The sequence below is a fragment of the Malus domestica genome, chromosome 15 (assembly GCF_042453785.1).
Source record: "Malus domestica chromosome 15, GDT2T_hap1".
In the NCBI taxonomy this organism is placed as follows: Eukaryota; Viridiplantae; Streptophyta; class Magnoliopsida; order Rosales; family Rosaceae; genus Malus; species Malus domestica.
This window is the reverse complement of record NC_091675.1, coordinates 29029774-29053664: the sequence shown is the minus strand read 5'-3', so window position 1 is coordinate 29053664 and position 23891 is coordinate 29029774.

The window sequence follows — 23891 nt, the reverse complement described above, 5'->3', positions numbered from 1 at the left end:
AGCGTAAAAGCTATGTCCTTCGAACAGTATTTTCGTCCCACTCTTGTGCTTGTGATTCTACAACGTCTGGTCGACCAGGATTCAACTACATAATTCTACAACCTGCACTGGATTCTAGAATTCTAGCGAATTTGCTTTGTGTGTTTACTCTCTAGAAAATTCGTATGGAAGAAAAAGAGTATGAAAGGATGATCCCACTTGGATACTGTGATTGCAAATATATAGGTTGTTTCACACCCTTTCACCTGTTCAGTGTATTTGAAAGTACACAACTCTTTCTAAGAGCTGTGTCTTTTAATCAAAACGTTTTTAATTAATAAATTAATTAAAAACTTAATCCAAAAATTAAAATTAAATTAATGAATCAAATTAATTTTAAATTCCAAGGCCCCAAGGCCCTTGTCTTGATTAATTAATATTAATTGTATTTAGGCTATATTATACAAGACTAATCCACACAACCATATGGCACAAGCCTTCAATCCATTTCCAAATGGTCTATGTTCTAATTACTAGACTAAAGCACTGAATCTATATAAAGGTCCTTGGGAATCTTATTTTCTCCAATGTGGGACAAGAGTCTCAAAACTTCCAACAATACCCCACATTTTGAGACAACTATTTGGTCCTAGAGAAACTCAGATACGAGAGTAAACAATAGATGTGACATACATCAGGAGAGGTGTCTTTTGGACTTGAACCTACCTTAGTATATACTTATCGGATTTACTAAAAGACGCAGTGAATATAAAATCTTGAATTGTTCATCTCCGCAGTAAACCAAGACAATAAGCAAAACATATGTCACACCAACACATCACAAATTCATACGTTTGTGTTCATTTTGGTCCTGAACAAATCCTGGATTCATGAGAGTTTTAGAGAATGTAGCCATGTAATTCTCATAAATGTGACCCCACATTTACTCTCATATAGGTGATATTGATTATGAATAGGCTACTACTATTCCACTTGATTTACAAGTATCAATATCATTAAACTAATGGATCCTACATCATCAGCAGTCACCACACTTCTTCCATTATAGGAATGGGTATGTAAGTGTGTTTCTTCTTGAATCTAGCCAAACCAGTTTGCCTATTGAACCTAGACCATGGGATCTCCAATCAACTAGGTTAGGTTTCCGTTTGGTAGTTTCATTTTACTCTATTGGCTTTAAACCCATTCCCCTCGATGTATGCTTAACTTGCTCTCTAGATAAGCCTTTAGTAAGCGGATCTGCAATATTATCTTTTGACTTGACATAGTCAATAGAAATTACACCACTAGAAAGCCATTGCTTTATTGTATTATGTCTTCGTGTAATTTGTCTAGACTTCCCATTGTATACACTATTTTTAGCTCGATATTGTGCAGTTAAACTATCACAGTGTATACATATTTCCATTACAGGTTTAGGCCATATGGGAACATCTTCCAAAAAATCTCTTAGCCATTCAGCTTCTCCTCCAGCCATATCGGGAGCTATAAATTCCGATTCCATAGTTGATCGGGCTATGCATGTTTGTTTGGAAGATTTCCAAGATATTGCTACTCCTCCCAAAGTAAATACATATCCACTTGTGGATTTCGTATCAGTACTATCCGATATCCAATTCGCATCAGTAAATCCTTAAAGCACAGGAGGATACCTTGTATAATGCAACCCATAATTCATTGTATGCTTTAAGTATCTCAATACTCGAATTAAAGCTTCTCAATGATCATGCCCAAAATTGCATGTATATCTACTTAGTCTACTCATTGAGTATGCTATATCAGGCCTTGTACAGTTCATAATGTAAATAAGGCTTCCAATAACTTGTGAATATTCACGTTGATTTATAACATCACCACTATTTTTCTTTAGTTTGCTATTGGCATCAAAAGGAGTAATTGCATCTTTACTTTCCAAATGACCATACTTTCTAAGTGTTGCTTCTATATAATGGGATTGTGTAAGAATATAACCTTATTGGTTTCTTTTGATTTTTATACCAAGAATCACATCAGCTAGACCAAGATCTTTCATATCGAAACTTGATTTCAATATCTTCTTGGTCCAATTTATTATCTCTTTATTAGTTCCCATTATAAGCATATCATCTACATATAAACACAACATAACGCAACATTATTTTGAGTTTTTGTGTAAACACACTTATCACACTCATTTATCTTAAAACCATGTGTGATCATAATATGGTCAGATTTTTCATGCCATTGCTTTGGAGCTTGTTTAAGCCCATATAGCGATTTCACAAGTTTACACACTTTGTGTTCTTGACCTTTAACTACAAACCCCTCGAGTTGTTCCATATATATTTCCTCATCTAAGTCTCCATTTAAGAACGTAGTCCTTACATCCATTTGATGTTTTTCCATGTTGTGGAGTGCAGCTATAGCAATCAATAGTCTTATTGAAGTAATTCTCGTTACAGGTGAGTATGTATCAAAGAAATCCAAACCATGTTTTTGACGGTATCCTTTAGCTACCGAACAAGCCTTATATTTGTCAATTGTACCATATGGTTTTAATTTCTTCTTAAAGATCCATTTGTACCCAATTGGCTTATTGCCAGGGGGCAAATCGACTAATTCCCATGTATGATTTTGCATAATGGAATCTATCTCACTGTTAACTACATCCTTCCAAAATGGAGCTTCAGGAGTGGACATGGCCTCCTTGAATGATTGAGGTTCGGTTTCAGTTAATAAGGTCACAAAATCAGGCCCAAAGTCCTTTCGAATTTTTGTTCTTTTACTCCTTCTAGGTTCAAGTTCTTCTTCTTCTTGAACTCTAGAAAAGGATGAACCATCACCATGTTCACTAGGTTCGTCATTAACATCAGATACATCATCATGTAATCTCTTTTTCAAGAGATTAGACTTGCCTATTTTATATGGAAATATATCCTCAAAAAATGTTGCATTTATAGATTCTATAATAGTATTGATATGTATATCACTTACTTCGGAATGAAAAACTAAGAATTTATAAGCTGAACTATTAGATGCAAAACCAATAAAAACACAATCTATAGTTTTCGCACCTAATTTTGTTAGCAAGGGGACTTGTATTTTTGCAAGGCAACCCCACACTTTAAGTAATTTAAACGTTGGAGTTCTTCCTTTCCATAATTCATATGGTAACTCCTTTCTCATTTTAGGTGGAATTCGATTCAAAATTTTATTTGCAATAAGTAAAGCTTCACCCCACAAATTGTGTGGAAGCCCAGAACTATTCAACATAGAATTGATCATGTCTTTAAAAGTCATATTTTTCCGTTCGGCAACACCGTTTTGTTGCGGTGTGTAGGGGGCTGTTGTTTGATGAATTATGCCATGCGCGGCACAAAATTCAGCAAAAGCATGAGACTCATATTCTCCTCCCCTATCGGACCTTAAGACTTTAATCTTCTTGATAAGTTGATTTTCAACTTCTGCCTTATATGTCTTAAACATATCCAAGGTCTCATCTTTGCTATGAAGTAAATAAACATAACAACACTTACTGAAATCATCTATAAATGTTACATAATAGTTCTTTCCACCACGAGTTGGATATGATCTAAAATCACACAAGTCACTATGAATTAAATCTAACAAATCATTGGATTTTTCATGCACTGATTTAAAGCTTTGACTTGCAAATTTTGATTATGTACAAGTTTCACATTTAACATTATCTAGTTAATCAATTTTGGGTAGCAAACCTAAATTATGCATTCTAAAAAGAGAACGGAAATTTACACGTCCTAATCTAGAATGCCATAAATTAGAAGAATCAACAATATAAGCAGAAGCATTATTTATTTCATTCATAGCATTACTAGGTACATTGAGTTTGAATAATCTATCAGTAAGGTAACCCTTTTCCCACAAACATTCCCCCTTTAGTTAATACAAACTTGTTTGACTCAAAAACTAATTTGAATCCCTTATTACTAAGGATAGGACCATAAATAAGATTCTTCCTTATATCGGGGACATGCAACACGTCAAGGAGGGTTAATTCCTTTCCAAAAGTGAATTTCAGAACACACTTCCCTATTCCAGCCACAATAAATGCAGATGCATTTCCCATAAATAGTTGCTCATTTCCCTCAACTTTTTGGTACGAAGAGAACATATTTCTGTCACCACATACATAGCGAGTTTCACCGATATCTATCCACCAATCAGCGTGGTCAGATAAAAGGTTGATTTCAGAAATCATTGCAGCCAAGGCATCCACGTTCTTTTCAATCAGGTTTGCACGGTTGTTATTGCCTTGATTTCCAGGACCTTGATCCCTTCAATGGCGACATTCTTGAGCCCTATGGCATTGCTTTCCACAAACCCAGCAACTTCCCTTGATTTTCTTGAAGTCTTTGCCTTTTGCACCAAGGATAAAGTGTTTTTCCTTCTTTTTAGTTTTCTGGAATTTCGGCTTTTGCTTTGATGAACTTCCTTCAACAACATTCGCCTTGGCTTCCCTACTCGAAACTAGGCTCTTCTCATTCTTTCTGTTATCTTCCTCAATTCTCATCCTTAAATGAGATCCTCAAGGGTCATCTCCTTACGTTTGTGCTTGAGATAACTCTTGAACTCTTTCCAAGAAGGTGGCAGTTTTTCTATAAAGGACCCCACTTGAAAAGACTCATTGATCACCATCCCTTCAACATGAATCTCATGGATGATTTTCTAGAGATCTTCAGTTTGAGAGACAACAGACTTGGAATCCACCATTTTGTAGTCCAAAAATTTGCCCACGACAAATTTCTTTGAACCAGCATCCTCGGTTTTATATTTTTTCTCAAGTGATTCCCAAAGTTCCTTGGCTGTTTTGAATATCACATATACATCATACAACGAATCATCTAATGCATTGAGAATATAGTTTATGCAAAGGAAATCATTCTGTTTCCAGGCATCTATGGCCGTTAAAGCTTCTGCAGAAAAAATATTTTCTCCATCTGCAGTAGGCTCAGTCTCGCGCAGAATATTAGCCAAGTTCAGTGTTGTCAAATAAAATAGCACCTTCTACTGCCATCTTTTGAAATCTCTGCCCTTCAATTTCTCAGGCTTCTCATAATGAGGTTTAGTTCCTGATTGTTCCATATTGTTCGAAAATTGTTGGAAAACAATTCAGAAATAAACAAAAATAACATAAATAAACAAAACTTGAAATTCTAATATTTTATTAACCAAAAATACTTGTTGTGGAAAATGAAATTACATAATAAATACATAAATTAATATAAGAATATCAATGTTACTAACTTGATTACAGAAGGTAGAGGCTAGCGTAAAAGCTATGTCCTTCGAACAATATTTTCGTCACACTCTTGTGCTTGTGGTTCTACAACGTCTGCTCGACTAGTATTCAACTACCTAATTCTACAACCCGCACTGGATTCTAGAATTCTAGCGAATTTGCTTTGTGTGTTTACTCTCTAGAAATTCGTACGGAAGAAAAAGAGTATGAAATGATGATCCCACTTGGATACTGTGATTGCAAATATATAGGTTGTTTCACACCCTTTCAAATACTTGTTCAGTGTATTTGAAAGTACACAACTCTTTCTAAGAGTTGTATCTTTTAATCAAAACGTTTTTAATTAATAAATTAATTAAAAACTTAATCCGAAAATTAAAATTAATGAATCAGATTAATTTTAAATTCCAAGGCCCCAAGGCCCTTGTCTTGATTAATTAATATTAATTGTATTTAGGCTATATTATACAAGCCTAGTCCACACAGCCATAAGGCCCAAGCCTTCAATCCATTTCCAAATGGTCCATGTTCTAATTACTAGACTAAAGCACTAAATCTATATAAAGGTCCTTGGGAATCTTGTTTTCCCCAATATGAGACAAGAAACTCAAAACTTCCAACAGGGGAGAGGGAAAGAGAAGAAGTAGAAGAACATATCAAATGATATTTCTCGTCCCAACTGAAAATCGAACTATCTATTCTCAAAGAATAAAATGTCATGTTTAAGAAAGGAAGGCAAGGATTTGGACAAAGGAGGGATCGCTCTTTCTAGAAGATAGTTGAAAATTAGAGTACACATAACAACGAATGAATAAACAAGTTACACAACTATGAATGTTATTGAAAACGAAGAAACATTACAAGATATGCCAAGAAAACTACAAAACTCGTAAGACTACATTGTGACGGACTTTTTTCTTCATATCCATCAGCTAATGCCAGAGTTTAAACCTCCCTTGTTTTGGCCTGTGTGTAAAATAAGAATTTTAGTACCAAAGAGAGGAATGGTTTTCGGATATATGAATTAGCTTGTTTTCTTAAGAAGCGTATGTTTTTTTATTGTATGCACTGTTCTAAAACTCCCCGCCTAGACGCTAGGTGGCTGGCCACCGTCCCTATTAATGCCTAGGCGTTTGAAAATTAAGAAAAGGTGCCTAGACTTGCTGAGGCGCCCGCCTAGGCACCCACCTAGCCCGCCCAAACACGCATAAACACCTACCTAGGTTGCGACTCACTTAGAAAATAGATAACTTTCATTTTGCATTTTCTTGTTGCATTTTCTTGTTTCCAATAAATTGTAGGAAACCTATTGAACACTTAAATAAACACACATTATATGTTTGCTCCCCATGTTTTCATTATGTTTCAATACTTCATAATATGTATGTCATTCTAGTTTCTAGTTTATGATGACATTACATATATTTTAAATATAAACAGACACTTATTTACACGAAATGCAATACATTTATTTAAAGGGGTGTGATATCCACACACCCCATTTTTCTTCTCACACACCTTTTTAATTTTCAGTCGTCAGATCAAATGAATTAAAGAAGATCAACGGATATAAATTATCAAGGGGTGCTTATTTAAAAGTGTGGAGCCAAAAATAATCAAGAGGTGACACGTGGATTTTTAGGTGAAGAGGAAAAAATTGCCCTCGAGACACACCGGGTTTCCTACACGCGAGCAATGGAGAATCATCCATCAACCGTGTCAAAAGTGCCCAAAATAGGTAACAAGTTCAAATTTATCTCATCCATCTTTACTTCATATCCTCTACAAGGAAATCATTCCATAACCTTCAAAACCTTCCATATAAATTAAATTAATTAGACTAATTAATGGATTCATTCCAAATTAATCCATTAATCACCAAATTAATCACCATTACACCCCAAAAAACATCCAAGGGCCAGCCATGCTCTATTAATAGGACTACATTTTCTTTGAAAGACTAGTTCCATACTCTTGCAAAACTCCCAAAAACTCTCCAAATACTTTTCTCTCTAAATTCTAACTTTGGCATCGGAGGTTCTTCGGCCAAAGCCCCCCCCCCAATTCATCGTGGGCGCATGAGGCTCTTGGCCTTGACCTAAAGTGTTAATTGTTTTGTAGGTGTAATTTTGTCCAAGAAGAAGAAGGCGGAAATTTGCATCCATAAATTGGTGCTTTCATTGAGAGTTGAAATTCACACTTGTAGCAGACTCTCTCATAAAAAGCTTTTTCTCTATTTTCTAGTCCACTTGTATTTTTCGTATGTTCTTATTATTAGAATTTTTTATTTGCAAAGATTCTTTGATAAAACGAAAAAGAGAAATACAATGGCTAGAAATTTAGAAAACTCCATGAGTGAAAATTCCAATATTCAAGATATGGGATCGTGGCGATCCACGAGACTAAATGTGATCCTAAGGGGAGTGGCACCACCACCACGGGAACCACTGCGATGGGCACTATGGTGGCCACCCACGGTGAGGTCTATGGCACCACTACCACGGCCCGAGCCGTGCCACCAAAGCAAGCCCAAGCCGTGTCATCCAAGGCCCACGGCACCAAGGCCATGACGCAAGCCATGTCACTCCAAGCCCAATGCGTTGCCAAGTAGAGCTCAAGCATCGCACCCGCGTGCATCACACGCCGAGCAACCCACTCCCGTGGCCTAGCCTACTCTCGTGGCCCAACCTGCTCCCGCAGAGCAGCCCACTATTGCGGCACAGCCTGTTCTCATGGCCCAGCCTGCTCCTGTGGCCTTCCAAGCAGCCCAAGTCGGCCCAAAACTATCTTAACCATCTGGACCTACCATTGAGCCGAGGGCATTTTCACCACATTTCTCCGTGGATTTGACATTTCCCAACTTAAATCTCGCACTCAGAGTCTACCATCTTTCCACTGCTTAAGGAGGCACATTCCTTCCAAGCTCTTCCAATCCAAATGGCGAACAACACTTGTCTCGACAAGTCATAGAGTTAACAAACGCCCTAGCACAGTAGACGACCTTGGTGAACCAGCTCTTGCAGCGCACCAAGATGCAACATGCCCCAAACGAGGTGTCCCAAAGTAGGACAAGGGCAGATGAAGAACCTCTCCAGCAGTATCCCGGCAAGCAACTACTCGACCATCCACAAACCGAGCGTTTGGGCAGAGTACACTCCTGATTGGGCCTCTGAGATAGCGTATACTCTCGTCTTAGTGCGCGGAGGAGCGTGCACTACCGACTAGGCCCACGGACGAGCATACACTCACGGTTGAGGACGTACTTTGATAATCAACATGAGCAGCCTTCTAAGCGAAGTATTCATTCGCGGCTAAGCCTGCAAGGAATATCCTTCACATCACATTGGAGTAGACAGCACAGCAGACGGAAAGAAGTAGTCACTCAATCCGGCTCAAGTTCAAGCAGTAGCCTGTGAGTTATACGCTCGCCTGTTAGGAACATACCACACCCACCGCAACCATAACATAGACAAGCTGAACATATAGAAGAACAGCTTAGACCAGCACATCACGATCGAAGGCAGTCGAGAGCTCTGCCACCTTAACAAAGGAAAATTCATGAAGAAGTAGAAAGGCTCTTGACCAAGCGATTGCGCAATTTCTTGCGCCAACCAAGCCTCAAAAGGGCACAAGATAAAGCACCTAATGATAGCGCAATAATTTAGGGAACAGCTCATTGCGCTTACACCCTTACGTGGGTTCCATAAGCAGTTCGAAGTCTCAAGAAGTTCGCCAAACAAGACCTCGCAGCATGAGGATTATTTCAGTTGTCCAGTAGTCCAGCTTTCCTCAATTGCACTCACGACAACGACTTCCATGCTCTCCAATGCGAAAGGATAAACTAATTGCTCTCCAGTGCAAGAAAGTAAACCAATTCCTCGCACCCATATGGGTTTGCTCTCCAATGCGAGAGGATAAACTAATTGCTCTCCAGTGCGAGAGGGTAAACCAATTCCCAGACACCCAAAAGGGTATCCTCTCCAGTGCGAGAGGATAAACTAATTGCTCTCTAGTACAATAGGGTAAACCAATTCCCCGACACCCAAAAGGGTCTACTCTCGAGTACGAGAGGATAAACTAATTACTCTCCAGTGCGAAAGGGTAAACCAATTCCCCGACACCCATATGGGTTTGCTCTCCAGTGCGAAAGGATAAACTAATTACTCTCCAACGCGAGAGGGTAAACTAATTACTCTCCAGCGCGAGAAGGTAAACTAATTGTTTTCCAGTGCGAGAGGGTAAACTAATTCCCCGACACCCATCTGGGTAAGCTCTCCAGTGCAAGAAAGCCACATAGCTTAAAAGATCGAATGCTTGAAGATCAACTAGGAAGCAAATGGTCAGGGGCAGCAGCCACTTTTGCAGTTAACAGTTCACTCATCCAACACTTTATCTTCAGCAGCTCTGATCTTGGCAGCTTTATCCTTAACTGCTTCATCTACGGCAGCTGAGAAATCAAACTCAAGCAGTTTCCTTATTTTTAGCAAAAAGCCCAGACATGGCAGCCTAAACCGTTGCCCATGCCAATCCACTTCCTCGGCCTATGCCGAGCTAATCCATTAAGCCGAGTAGCACAAGCAATGGCCCATGCCACACCACCTCATTGACCCATGACAAGCCGACTCCTGGCCCCTGCCAGCCGACGTGCCACACCACCCCGATGGCTACCCTGTGGCAGCACCTCCCAAGAAGAAGGGAAGGAGAATTAAGTTTTCCTTACATCGGTGCGGCACGGAAAAGACGAAGAAAGCAACGAAAGATTGTTCTTTGCACGGGCAAGTGCAAAAGATTGCTAGGGGAGGGGAACACATATCCTCTAAGCTTTCTCTCTCTTGTAGGGTAGAATAAATCGCTCTCCAAAGTTGATTTAACAACCCACTTAAGGTGGGCTTAAATACGCTTTGAGAGAAATTTATTTCCTTTTCCTGGAAGGATCTAATTTCATATTAAAAAGGGAATCTACATTAAAATCTGAAGCAGTCCTAAAGCAAGAATATCTCTACACCTGCTGGCCTTTCCTACGAGTAGCCAGCAGGTGTGGGGGCATTTGTGGAGCCAAAAATAATCAAGAGGCCACACGTGGATTTTTAGGTGAAGAAGAAAAAATTGCCCTCGAGACATACCAGGTTTCCTACACGCTAGCAGTGGAGAATCATCCATCAACCGAGTCAAGAGTGCCCAAAATAGGTAACAAGTTCAAATTTATCTCACCCATTTTTACTTAATATCCTCTACAAGGAAATCATTCCATAACCTTCAAAACCTTCCATATAAATTAAATTAATTAGACTAATTAATGGATTCATTCCAAATTAATCCATTAATCACCAAATTAATCACCATTACACCCCAAAAAACATCCAAGGGCCGGCCATGCTCTATAAATAGGACTCCATTTTCTTTGAAAGACTAGTTCCATACTCTTGCAAAACTCCCAAAAACGCTCCAAATATTTTTCTCTCTAAATTTTAACTTTGACATCGGAGGTTTTTCGGCCAAAGCCCCCCCCCAAATTCATCGTGGGCACGTGAGGCTCTTGGCCTTAACTTAAGGTGTTAATTGTTTTGTAGGTGCAATTTTATCCAAGAAAAAGAAGGCGGAAATTTTCATCCACAAAAGGGGCTTTTAGATCTAGGTCCAAAAACATAGATGGTTTTTAGGAGTGAGTCCAGTTATCTAATTACATGTTTTTATTTCTTTTATACTCATTTTATATATTTTTTAAAATATTAAAAATCAATTAAAATCTTCTAATATTATGCATTTTTCAACTCCAAAAAATCTAATTAATATCTTGAAACAACAAAAACTAATACTAACATAAATTATCTACAAAACATTCTACCTTAACTCAAGTAACAAATATATGAATATATATTATACCTGTAAGCGAGATATGAAACCTAACTAAAAGGTAGGAAAAAACATAATATACACACAAACAAGACACATTAATTTGTGACACGTTGATTATAAAAAAGAATCTATCATATAGATACATAAAAATAATTAACCTGTGATATAGGTTGATTATAAAAATTAAAAATAAAATTTATAAATGTGGTTTAAAGGAGGAGGAAGAACAAGAAGTAACAAAAAATAAATAATCAATGAGATAATTATGAAGAAATTTGATTTTTATAATAAATCTTATCATTGAATAGATAATTATTGATAATTAAATAATTAAATTTATGGAATTGGACTTATTTTAATAAATTAGACTATTCCTATTATTGGCTAAAAAAATTGAACTTATATCAAGTTTTCCCTTATTTAAATCCGTCTTGTTCACCTAGGCGCCCGCCCGACTAGGGCCTAATGCCTTTTAGAATCTTAATTGTATGTAATTGTTTTCTATTACATATTACGAGATTATCAACTCGTATATGTAAATTAACCCGTTTCTTAAAGAAGCGTCTGTTGCTTTATTGTGTAATCACTAAGATATACATAGGCTTACAGCCTCCACCGTACGCACGCACAAACAGAAAATGGCAACATGGTCGGCTGGGCTTTAAAGGGAGAGGAAGAGGAGACATCTCACATAAACCTTATCCCAAATTCTCTCCCTCCATCATTGCCAACTTCTACGCTCCACAATCATCAACCTTTGCCCTCCATGGAATCAAATGCCCTATCATACCAAATCATTGGTGGGCCCTCCATGTCCTAACCCTTATACCCATCCACGTGTCACCCTCTACGCTCCACATTTCTTATTATTATTTATTATGTTATACAACAATATCACACGGGACGAGTCTAATGAAGATGATGCTTAAGTAACATAGCGAGTCAGACGATAACTAGGTATCAAATATTTTTTTTAACAAACAATATCTATATTAAGGGGAGGTTGGGGGTGGGTTTTGTCTCATAATATGTTAGTAATGATGTGGCTCAAAATAATATATTCATTAAGTAACATAACGAGTCAGATGATAACCAGGTATCAAACTTTTTTTTTAACAAACAATATCTATATTAAGGGGAGGCTGGGGGTGGGTTTTGTCTCATAATATACTAGTAATGATGTGGTTCAAAATAATATATTCATTAAGTAACATAACGAGTCAAACGATAACCAGGTATCAAACTTTTTTTTTAACAAACAACATCTATATTAAGGGGAGGCTGGGGGTGGGTTTTGTCTCATAATATGCTAGTAATGATGTGGTTTAAAATAATATGTATATTAAGTAACATTTCACGTACAAATAAAAAGAAATATTAATAGACTGTAGTACTAAATAGTAACTAGATATCAAACTTAATATCAATATGTTATGTAGTTGCTATTTGTTTAAAAGAGTAAAAAGAAAAAAATGAGGGGGAGGGGGGGTGGATAGGATTTGGATCCTCTCCTGAGTCCAAGGAGAGGGTCCTCCTGACCAAGCAGTGTGGATCATTGGATGAAAATCAAACGGCTCATACTACTTAGTCAGGAGAATCCTCTCCTTGGATTCAGGAGAGTGTCCAAATACGCCGGATAAGGGTGGTGATGACACATGATCGACAACCACCTCTAGTTTATTTGGTTTTATGTCACTTCGTTTTGGTGTACGAATTATTTAACTAATTCATCAATTCAAAGTTTGTTTTATGTTAATTTGTGAATGTGCCCCCAATCATGCTTTTAAAGTGAAAGTTGCAAGATACACACGTACATTTTACTTATATTATTGGACCCGTATAAATTAGTTTGATATTCTCACAATATGTCAAAGTCAATGGCTATCAACTTGTGGTCCAAAAATATTGGCTGTAAATCATTTTGATATTAAGCCACTAGATCGATGACGAAAGCTTTTGGCCTTTCGACAATGATTTAGATAATTTTAAGGAGACAAATTTTTATATTAAATTTGAAAATAATGTGTCACAAATAAAAAATAAGTACGACACATAGTTAATCGTGGCTTGCTACCATTTAATTTTTTTTTTCTTAAATAGAAGAATTAAAAAATAATAATTCAATCATTTACAATCATGTCATTTGACTTGCAAATTTAATTTAAAAAATTTAGTCCCTCTACATTATCCTTTCCTAAATATCTATCCTTACTTTTATCAATCACAGTGACAATAATAATAATAATAATAATAATAATAATAATAATAATAATAATAATAATTTGAAAATGAGAAAACGACCATGCTACTCAATTATAAGTTTCTTTTCGAGAAAAAGGTTAATATATATATATATATATAATACATGAAATTAAGGGAGAAGTTGAAACATTTCAAAGACATCTCTCATGATGAGCCATGGTGTAATCTAATTACAAACACGTAATGGACTCATTGTTTTTTTCTTTTAATAAAAGACTCCTTATATCCTATTTTTAGGTCACATATCGGATGGCATTACTAATAGAGATGATGCCATGTATGTAGGAGGAATGAGTTGTGGAGAATTATTATATAGTACAAATAGTTTTATCAGACCATAAATGTGATGTAGTCTTAAGTTTAGTAAACTGGCTAAAGCAGTGTCTTTCACCATATGCATATAGATTTGAAGTTTTATTTCCGTTTAGATGAATTTGGAATAAATAATCGTTTGCCAAAAAGAAAAAAAAAAGGTAATGCCTCTAGGACTAGGATTACTTTTAATTATAATACTTGTTTGTACCATACTTGACCAATTCTGAAACTACTGAGCACCGGTCAACGTTATACCATCAAGAACCCATAAGAGTTTCCCTCCAACCAAGAGGCCAATCACAGCACGTCACGTGTCGACATCAGAAGCCAATCATAGTGCGACACGTGTCAACATCATAAGCCAATCACAACACGACATGTGTCAATGTCAGAATGAAACTAGAAACTCTCTTCTATAAATAGAGATCATTCTCTCACAATATTTCCTAATGTCATTTGTACTAAATCATTCACTAGTACTCACTAAAGGAGAGCTTGAACCTATGTATTTGTGTAAACCCTTCACAATTAATGAGAACTCCTTTACTCCGTGGACGTAGTCAATCTGGGTGAACCACGTACATCTTGTGTTTGCTTCCCTGTCCTTATCTATTTACATACTTATCCACACTTGAGACCGAAGCAATCTAACGAAGGTTACAAACTTAACACTTTCTGTTATACCAAAGTCCTCACTGATTTTGTGCATCAACATTTGGCGCCGTCTGTGGGAAAGACACTTATTCCCACTCTCTTCAGCTTTGTTAAGCTGGTTTCCACCATTCGTACACTCTCTTTTGACCCAGTATCCTTTTCCAACATGGGGAGCGAAGGAAGTCATAGCACACAGAATAACACACATCTTGCACCTGGTGCGAAGCAATGAAAGAATGAACAAAAGAAGTTTGCTTTTCAGGCTAAAGTCGATGAGCTGGAGGCATAGAACAACAAGATAGCGATGAAGAATAAGGTCCTCCTCGAGCAGTATGAGAAGCTCCACGAAACTAGGCGTACTCAAACACGCGAGCTCGTTACCCTTGTAGACATCAACTATCATCTGGGTGCCCCCCAACACGGAGGGTCACCTTCCTTCGACATGGGTATCCCTGATGAGGAGCGAGCTAATCATCAAAACATTGATCAACATGAGACTTTTCTCAACCCAGTTGCTTCGACCCAAAGCTGGAGAAGTGGAGGAAGACACCTCCTTATAGAAGGAGTGGAAGGATCGAAAGCCGTTCATCATGACTGCCGAGGCTTCCTAAAGCAACGTCGAGAGAATCCCTTCCACATATGCTCGAAGATCAATGACCCAAGGGTTTCTGAAAGACTCGGTCCCCTCTCACGTCCCAGGCCAGCTGCCAATCTAGGTAAAGAACGACAGGTTCCAAAGGAACATGAAAGTATAGGGGACTCTGAGGTATTCCGACAGACTCGCCCTATAAGTCAGTACGGCAAGTCCAAGAAAAAACCACATGCCCTTGCTCAAACTTTCCTACTTCCAAGAGGCAATGGAGACTTAAGAAAGAAAATTCCAGTGGTACATGACTCCACTCAGGACCCCTTTGTCCTACAGCTCCTTGAGGAAGTAAACGAGTTGAAGGTCGAACGTCAGGCTGAGATACCTGACTGGAACAAACCCAGGCCAGGCCCTCTCACAAGAAGGATCCTCAACACCCCTTTCAAGCGAAGACAAAACAAAATCTTGGTTTACAACTCTATACTGGAAGGGATGACCCAATTAAACACCTTAACTTCTTTGAGTCCACCATGGCATATCGGATGCACACCGACGAAGAGCGATGTCTTCTCTTCCCCTCCACCCTCTCTAGCGGAGCTTTAAACTGGTATTGCCATCTTCCACCTGAGATAGTAGACTCATTTAAGGAACTGAGGAAACTGTTTGTCTCTCAACACATCTTCCAGACCGATCGCTTGCATTCTGCAGATGACTTGTACATTATTTACCAGAAGTCGGACGAGTCACTACGAGAGTATGCCGGTCGCTTCAGCCATGAGTATTCTCGCTGCGCTAAGGCAGATGACAAGACCGCCCTCAAGGCCTTCACGGCAGGCCTATGTGATTGTTTCTTCAAGTACATGATCAATGCCAACACTTGGAAGACTTACTCTGAGGTGATGGCACAGGCTTACAACCATGCCTCCGCTGAAGCAAGAACATACCAAGGGAACCCCTATATGATTAACCCCTATCAACAAGTGGGAAATGGAAGTCAAGTTTTACCAAGTGAGGAGATATTGGCCATTCAGACACCCATTGCATCATCTCCTGCCTTATTTAGCTACTTGCTAAGTCACCAAACGTATATGTCTCTTAGTAAGAGGAATGATTTTTACTCTCAGCAAGCCCATTAGAACAAGAGGGATAAAAGTTCGTATGAAGACAACCAGGGGTGAACGTACCATCGACTATTATGACTATGAGGCCAAGCCTCACTCTTTCAAAGTGAAGAACTAGGTACTAAAGGAAATGCTATTATAAGAAGGCATACATATTACTAATGTTTTGACTTTCAACCACTTGAGATCTTTTGTCACATAAGCCATTCGGCAAATATTTAAAGAAGAGGGAATTCAGACAACTTCTTCTGAGTCTTTTGTGTTCCTAGCACTGGAACACTTGGTCTACACTGACCTACCCTTATACTCCAACTCAGAGCTTCAACATGCATACTTTGACACAAAGTATGTGATACTAAGGGTTACAACCAACATGGTTCACATATCAAAAGCATGGATCATTTCATGCATAGCAAAACATTCATAAACATCACTCATATCAATCAACATAAACATCATACATTCCAACACATTCATACATAAACATTATACATTCCAACACATTCATACATAAACATCATACATTCTAACACATCTATACATAAGCCAACTGTGCTTCGAAAGGGTTTAACATACTTTGTGTCTTCGACACTTGCTACAATGTGCCTCGACACTTTGCCCTTATTCTCACCAACCAGGTGATGAAATGTACAACCCGTACTCTAATATCATTTGGCAACTTGCCACTCATGCCACCAACCAGGTGAAGAAGCAACTCATCTTCATGCCACCAACCAGGTGATGAAATGTACAACCCGTACTCTCCTTCATGCCACCAACTAGGTGATGAAATGTACAACCCATACTCTAATATCATTTGGCAACTTGTCATTCATGCCACCAACCAGGTGAAGAAGGAACTCATCCTCGTGCCACCAACCAGGTGATGAAATGTGATGAAAAGTGATGAAGGAACTCACCTTCGTACCACTAACCAAGTGATGAAAGCAACTCACCATTCATTCCACCTACCAGAAGACGAGTGGTACAACTTGTACATGTGAACTCCTAGCATTCACAAATAATCAAAAACCCTCAAGCTTGACAACTCAACTAGGGGAGCATTTATGCCGAACAAGAGTTATAGTCACCAACAAAGTCTTATTGCAAACCAACAACAACTTCAGTGCATGGCATACGAAGATCAAGCTATTCAGCCATTTTGCATCTGCTTCAGACATTTTCCCTCTGTAACAATGCAAACACTACAACTCGTAGAAAGCTTCACACACTCATGATCAAAACAGTGTGAAGCAAAACCAATTTATGGTGCCAACAAGAGCTTCATCAAATAAGTTCAACCACAATTCTCAAAAACTTCACACACTCTTGATCAAGACAGTGTGAAGCAAAACCAATTTATAGTGCCAACAAGAGCTTCATCAATGGAGGGTAACCACAATTCTCAAAAGCTTCACATATTCTTGATCAAGACAGTATGAAGCAAAACCAACTTATGGTGCTAACAAGAGCTTCATCAATAAAGGGTAATCACAATTCTCAAAAGCTTCACACACTCTTTATCAAGACAGTATGAAGCAAAACCAATTTATGGTGCCAACAAGATATTCATCAAAGGAGGGCAACCACAATTCTCAAAAGCTTCACACACTCTTGATCAAGATAGTGTGAAGCAAAACCAATTTATGGTGCCAACAAAAGCCTCATCAATAGAGGGCAACCACAATTCTCAAAAGCTTGACACACTCTTGATCAAGACAGTGTGAAGCAAAACCAATTTATGGTGCCAACAAAAGCTTCATCAATGGAGGGCAACAACAATTCTCAAACCTTCGAAGCAAATTCAAGACTGTTCGAAGCAAATTCAATTTATATGGTTCATCCAAACATTCAACTACTACAAGGTGTGGCTTGCATCACAATCTTTTGCTCAACAATGTGGAAACAAAATTTGTATATGTTGTCTCTCCCACATTTTCAAATTTCTAGTTTCCCAACAAAAAAAAAAGAAAAAAAAAAAGAAATTCAACAAAGCTTCATCAATGGAGGACAACTACAAATTCTCAAAAGCTTCACACTATCTTGATCAAGATAGTGTGAAGCAAAATCAATTTGTGGTACCCAACAAAGTTTCACCACAAAAGCTTCACCAACAAAAGCTTCATCAATGGAGGACAACTACAAATTCTCAAAAGCTTCGCACTATCTTGATCAAGATAGTGTGAAGCAAAATCAATTCATGGTACCCAACAAAAGCTTCACCCATAAAAGCTTCACCAACAAAAACTTCAACTCCAAAGCTTCACCAACAAAAGCTTCAACTCCAAAGCTTCACCAACAAAAGCTTCATTAATGGAGGACAACTACAAATTCTCAAAAGCTTCACACTATCTTGATCAAGATAGTGTGAAGCAAAATCAATTCATGGTACTCAACAAAAGCTTCAACTCCAAAGCTTCACCTACAAAGCTTTAACTCCAAAGCTTCACCTACAAAAACTTCACCCACAATAGCTTCACCTACAAAAGCTTCACCCATAAAAGCTTTACCAACAAAAGCTTCACCCACCACAAAACCTTCACCCACCACAAAACCTTCACCCACAAAAGCTTCCCCCACCACAAAAGTTTCACCCACAAAAGTTTTCCCCACCACAAAAGCTTCACCCACCACAAAAGCTTCACCCATAAAAGCTTCACCAACAAAAGCTTCACCCACAAAAGCTTCCCCCATCACAAAAGCTTTACCCACAAAAGTTTTCCCCACCACAAAAGCTTCACCAATAAAAGCTTCACCCACAAAAGTTTCTCCCACCACAAAAGCTTCACCCACAAAAGCTTCACCAACAAAAGCTTCACCCATAAAAGCTTCACCAACAAAAGCTTCACCCACCATAAAAGCTTCACCCACAAAAACTTCACCTGCAAAGCTTCAACACAAAAGCTTCACCTACAAAAGTTTCACACTATCTTGATCAAGATAGTGTGAAGCAAAATCAATTCATAGTACCCAACAAAGCTTCAACCTCAAAGCTTCACCTACAAAGCTTCAACACCAAAGCTTCACCTACAAAGCTTTAAAATATACATATATATTTTTTATTTCGGAAATTCGAAAATTCAAAAATTCAAAAATTCGAAAATTCAAAAATTCGGAAATTCAAAAATTCGAAAATTCGAAAAAAATTTTGAAAAAAAAAAAATTGCCTAGGCCTCCTCTTCTTTGGGCCTAACAACTTTCATAATAAATATATATGGAGTTTTGGGCTACCACTTAGAAAGGAAATGCCTCATTCGTCAACCCCCCTCGACCGGAGACTTGGGGGACTCCTACCATATGCTACTGCACCTTGATACTCGGAAGTCTCACGACCACTTAGTGACTTGGATTTTTCAAATCTCCAAACGAGAAGTTTTCCTCACTCGGGAAATTAAGGGAGCACTACCTCAACTTACATGCTTCACTCACAAAGCTTCAACATACAAGCTTCAACAAAAGGAAAAATTCAAATAACTTAGTGAAGAAGGCCTTCGTGTATTTAACACAATATGTTGAAATGAAGCAAAGCTTGTTTATTGATATCTCCGATAAGTTACAAATATGTACATATACATGAATCAAAATAAACAAACAAGAGGGAACTTTCACAAAGGTTGCTCAGGAGAAGTCTCAGCAGTCGGCAGAGCCCCAGAAAGAGGAGGCACCAGAGGGTGATTATTCGGAGCCTCAGTACTAGGCAGAACCCCAGAAGGATGAGGCACCGAAGGTTGATCATTTGGAGCTTCATTACGAGGTACAGCCCCAAAAGACGAATGTAATAAATGCCTTTGGAACAAACCCAAAAACCTCTGATGATCAAGTAAAATCTGACCATCAGATTCCTGCAGTTGGTCGAGCTTCCTCTTCATGTTTGTAGCATAGTCATGTGCGAGCCTGTGCAACTGTTTATTCTCATGCTTGAGCCCTCTAATCTCTTGTTTGAGACTTATCACTTCAGCCACCAATGATTCAACTTGGCGGGTTCGAGCAAATAGGCATTGGGCCATATTAGACACAGAACCTGCACACTGAACATTGAGAGCCAGAGAATCCTTAACAACCAACTCATTAGACCGTTTGGAAAGTAGTTTGTTATCTTTGGGAGTGAGAAAGTTCCTGGCCACCACCGCAGCGGTCATATCATTCTTCATCACAAAGTCCCCAATGGTAAAAGGACCAGTAGGGGATAAGAAGGATGGGCGCCATATGTTGTCTTGAGAAGTCATGGTTGCCTCTTCACCAAAGTTCAAGTCAAAACGAAGGTCGGATGGGCCAAACATTCTCAGAAATGATGAAGGAGAAATGAGGTGCAATAAATCTCTGAAGTAAGGGGAAAATTCCTACAAGCAATAACTCTCTGAATGTAATTCTTACACACAATTGGTGCCTTTATAAAAAAAAGGGCAACAGGGTCGTTGGTTCAAAAATCGAAAAGGCACCACTCTCCGGATTCCGAAGAGACACCACTTTCCACATGTAACATCAGCTTTTCGGGTACCATAGATAACTTTGCCAAAGATCTCTGACAAAGTTTAGACACATAAATTTTGAAGGTCCAGCTACCCTATTATTACCCACAAGGGTAAATGAACAACACCACTGCTTGATAACTAGAAAGTCCCAATGTGTGTCAACCTCCGTGCTCCATGGCAAGGCAGACTGGCAAAAATGCCCAACCTTTACTTACATTCGAGAAAACACTCCTAACAAGATTGCTTGCTCATAAATCGAAGAAGCACCGCTCTCCGAATCTCGAGAGCCAGACTCCTAACAGGATTACGTGCTCAAAAATCAAAAAGGCACCGCCCTCCGAATCTCAAGAGCCAGACTCCTAACAGGATTACTTTCTCAAAAATCGAAGAGACACTGCTCTCCGAATCTCAAGAGGCAGACTTCCAACAGGATTGCTTTCTCAAAAATCGAAGAGGCATCGTTCTCTGAATCTCGAGAGCCAAATCCCTGACAGGATTGCTTGTTCGAAAACTGATGAGGCACCGCTCTCCGAACTTCAAGAGCCAGATTTCCTCGGATAAAGCTTGTCTGCAATCTTCACACGCAACATCAGCTTTCCAGATACCACAAACCACTTTTTCAAAGTGCTCTGACAAAGTTAAAACACGTGAAACTTGCAGCTTCTACTACATTGCTATGACTAAGAAGGGTAAAGGAATAACACTACTACTTGTTGTTAGGGAGACTCCTATATATGTCGACCTTCATCCTCTACAACCAGGAAGACCTGCAAATAAAAAAAATGATCAACTTTTCTCCACATCTGAGAGGGCACTCTTAGCAGAGTCTTTCGAAATACTCAGCTTCTTTTCCTCTCGATAATACCTCTGTAAACAAGCCACACCAGAGCAAGAGTGTCTCATATCATCAGGGTTAAAAGCAAAAGTATCCCATATCATGTTTTTTCACTGTCTTTTCCTTTCGCCTTGTTCTTACCTGCAAGACAAGGAGAAAAAGAGCAATCAGTCAGCACTTGGAATCAAGCTTCCCGTCAGGAACTGACTGCCTAGAACCCCTTGCCTGATTACTTACCTGGCATTGCTCTCGAGTACTCATCTTCAACATCTTATGCTTCCAGAGAAGATACCACATCTGCCTGAGGAACAGATAGGGCAAGTGAGAAAGATACAAGGAAGCATGTGGAGACAAGCGTAAAAGAACACATGCTGATACATCCACTACTTTGTCGATAGCAAAAGTATCCCATATCATCAAGGTTGAATGTACTCTAGATTTGATGGACTTGTTTTGACCCTCAAATTCTTGAGTCGGCCTTATACTCTGGAGGAAACCAGAAAACCCTCCAGCCCAGTTCAAGAATAAGCCTGTGGAAAGTTACTTCTTCAAAAGCAAAAGTATCTCATATCATCTCTTCTCCATTTGCTTCTCCTTATCCTTGTTACTGTTTACGACACAAGGAGAAAGAGAATAATCAACCCGAAGCCGAAGTCGAACCTCCGATCCAGGTTGCTTGCTTTGAAGTCTGATTGCTTACCTTGTCTGTTACCTCCTTTAGCAAATCTCCTAACTCGGCAACTTGGGGGCTCCTACTATAGGGTTTGTATCGCACTTGACCAAGCCCGAAACTACAAGTAAGCTCCAAGTGAAAATGATACCACACTTCGGTACTTAGAAGTTTCGTGATTACTCAATGGCTTGGATCTTGCAAGTCCCCAACCGAGGAGCTTCCCTCACTCGGGAACTTAGGGGAGCACTGTTTGTACCATACTTGACCAATCCCGAAACTACTGAGCACTGGTCAACGTTATATTGTCAAGGACCCAGAAGAGTTTCCCTCCAACCAGGAGGCCAATCACAGCGCGACACGTGTCGACATTAGAAGCCAATCATAGCGCGACACGTGTCAACATCAGAAGCCAATCACAACACGACACGTGTCAATGTTAGAATGAAACTAGAAACTCTCTTCTATAAATAGAGATCATTCTCTCACAATATTTCCGAATGTCATTTGTACTAAATCATTCACTAGTACTCACTAAAGAAGAGCTTAAACCTATGTACTTGTGTAAACCCTTCACAATTAATGAGAACTGCTCTACTCCGTGGACGTAGCCAATCTGGGTGAACCACGTACATCTTGTGTTTGCTTCCCTGTCCCTATCTATTTACATACTTATCCACACTTGTGACCGAAGCAATCTAGCAAAGGTTACAAACTCAACACTTTCTGTTGTACCAAAGTTCTCACTGATTTTGTGCATCAACAATACTAAATAATTTTCTTGAACTCTAATCATTTTATCGATCTTTCTTCAGTCTAATATTTATTAGTTATTTGTATATAAAATTATAAAGTGACCCTTGGATGTTATGGGTCAAGAGTGGAAAATAAGGAACCTTATACGTTCTTTGAAAGTTTAGGTTCACCCATATATTCTTTATACCATTTTTGTTTTCTCAAATGAACCTATGTAGTCAATATTTCTCCTCTGTCTAAGATGTTATTATTCTTTAGCCGAAATATAAAGAATAAGTTTAACCACGTTTTCAATCCATGTTTGATATTTTGAGCAAGTTGAATAATGAATATAGCACCACAATAATACATTGTGAATCATATATTGCTAATCAAATGTCTCGAGCTAATTCGACAGGTTAAGAAATGTATATGATTCCAATAATCTTAGGGTCTCTGAAAAGCACTTTTATTCAGAAGCGATTTCAATAAAAAAAAAACGCTTGTATCATAATAATATTAATATTTAAATGAAAATGCAAGTGTTTCTTTAAAAAGTACTTGAAAAGTTTCTTAAAAAAACACATCATAGATGTTTTTTCTAGAAATCATTTCAAGTATTTTTTTTGTAATCCAAATGCATTTAAAAAAAAATTATCAAATATTTCATAAGTATCTTTGATAATCCGAAGCGCGTTAAAAGTCTTTATTATTTGGATCTAAATTTTGAAGTTCTTATAGAGTTAGGTGCATGTGCACCATTGAATATATAGAATTGCACGCATGGCATTTCAAAACAAAATCATGTGATAATGCAAGTGTTTAATAATTAAATCCCCTTTGAATTCTTGATGATTAAGAAAGTACTACTTTGTATCATGCTTCAATCTTGAACAACTAAAAAGTAAGAAGAATTAATAACATATATATATATATATATATATATATATATATATGTGGACATTATATTTCGGTGGAGCAGTACTAATGCCACCACACTATTCTCGTCAATGAATGTCTAAGCTTAATAATTAAACAGTGATCCTCCTTCTCTCAAACCCTAATTATTTGTCCTTAAATTAACATTGTAATTGGAGTTAATAAGCATGCAATATAGAAGCTTGT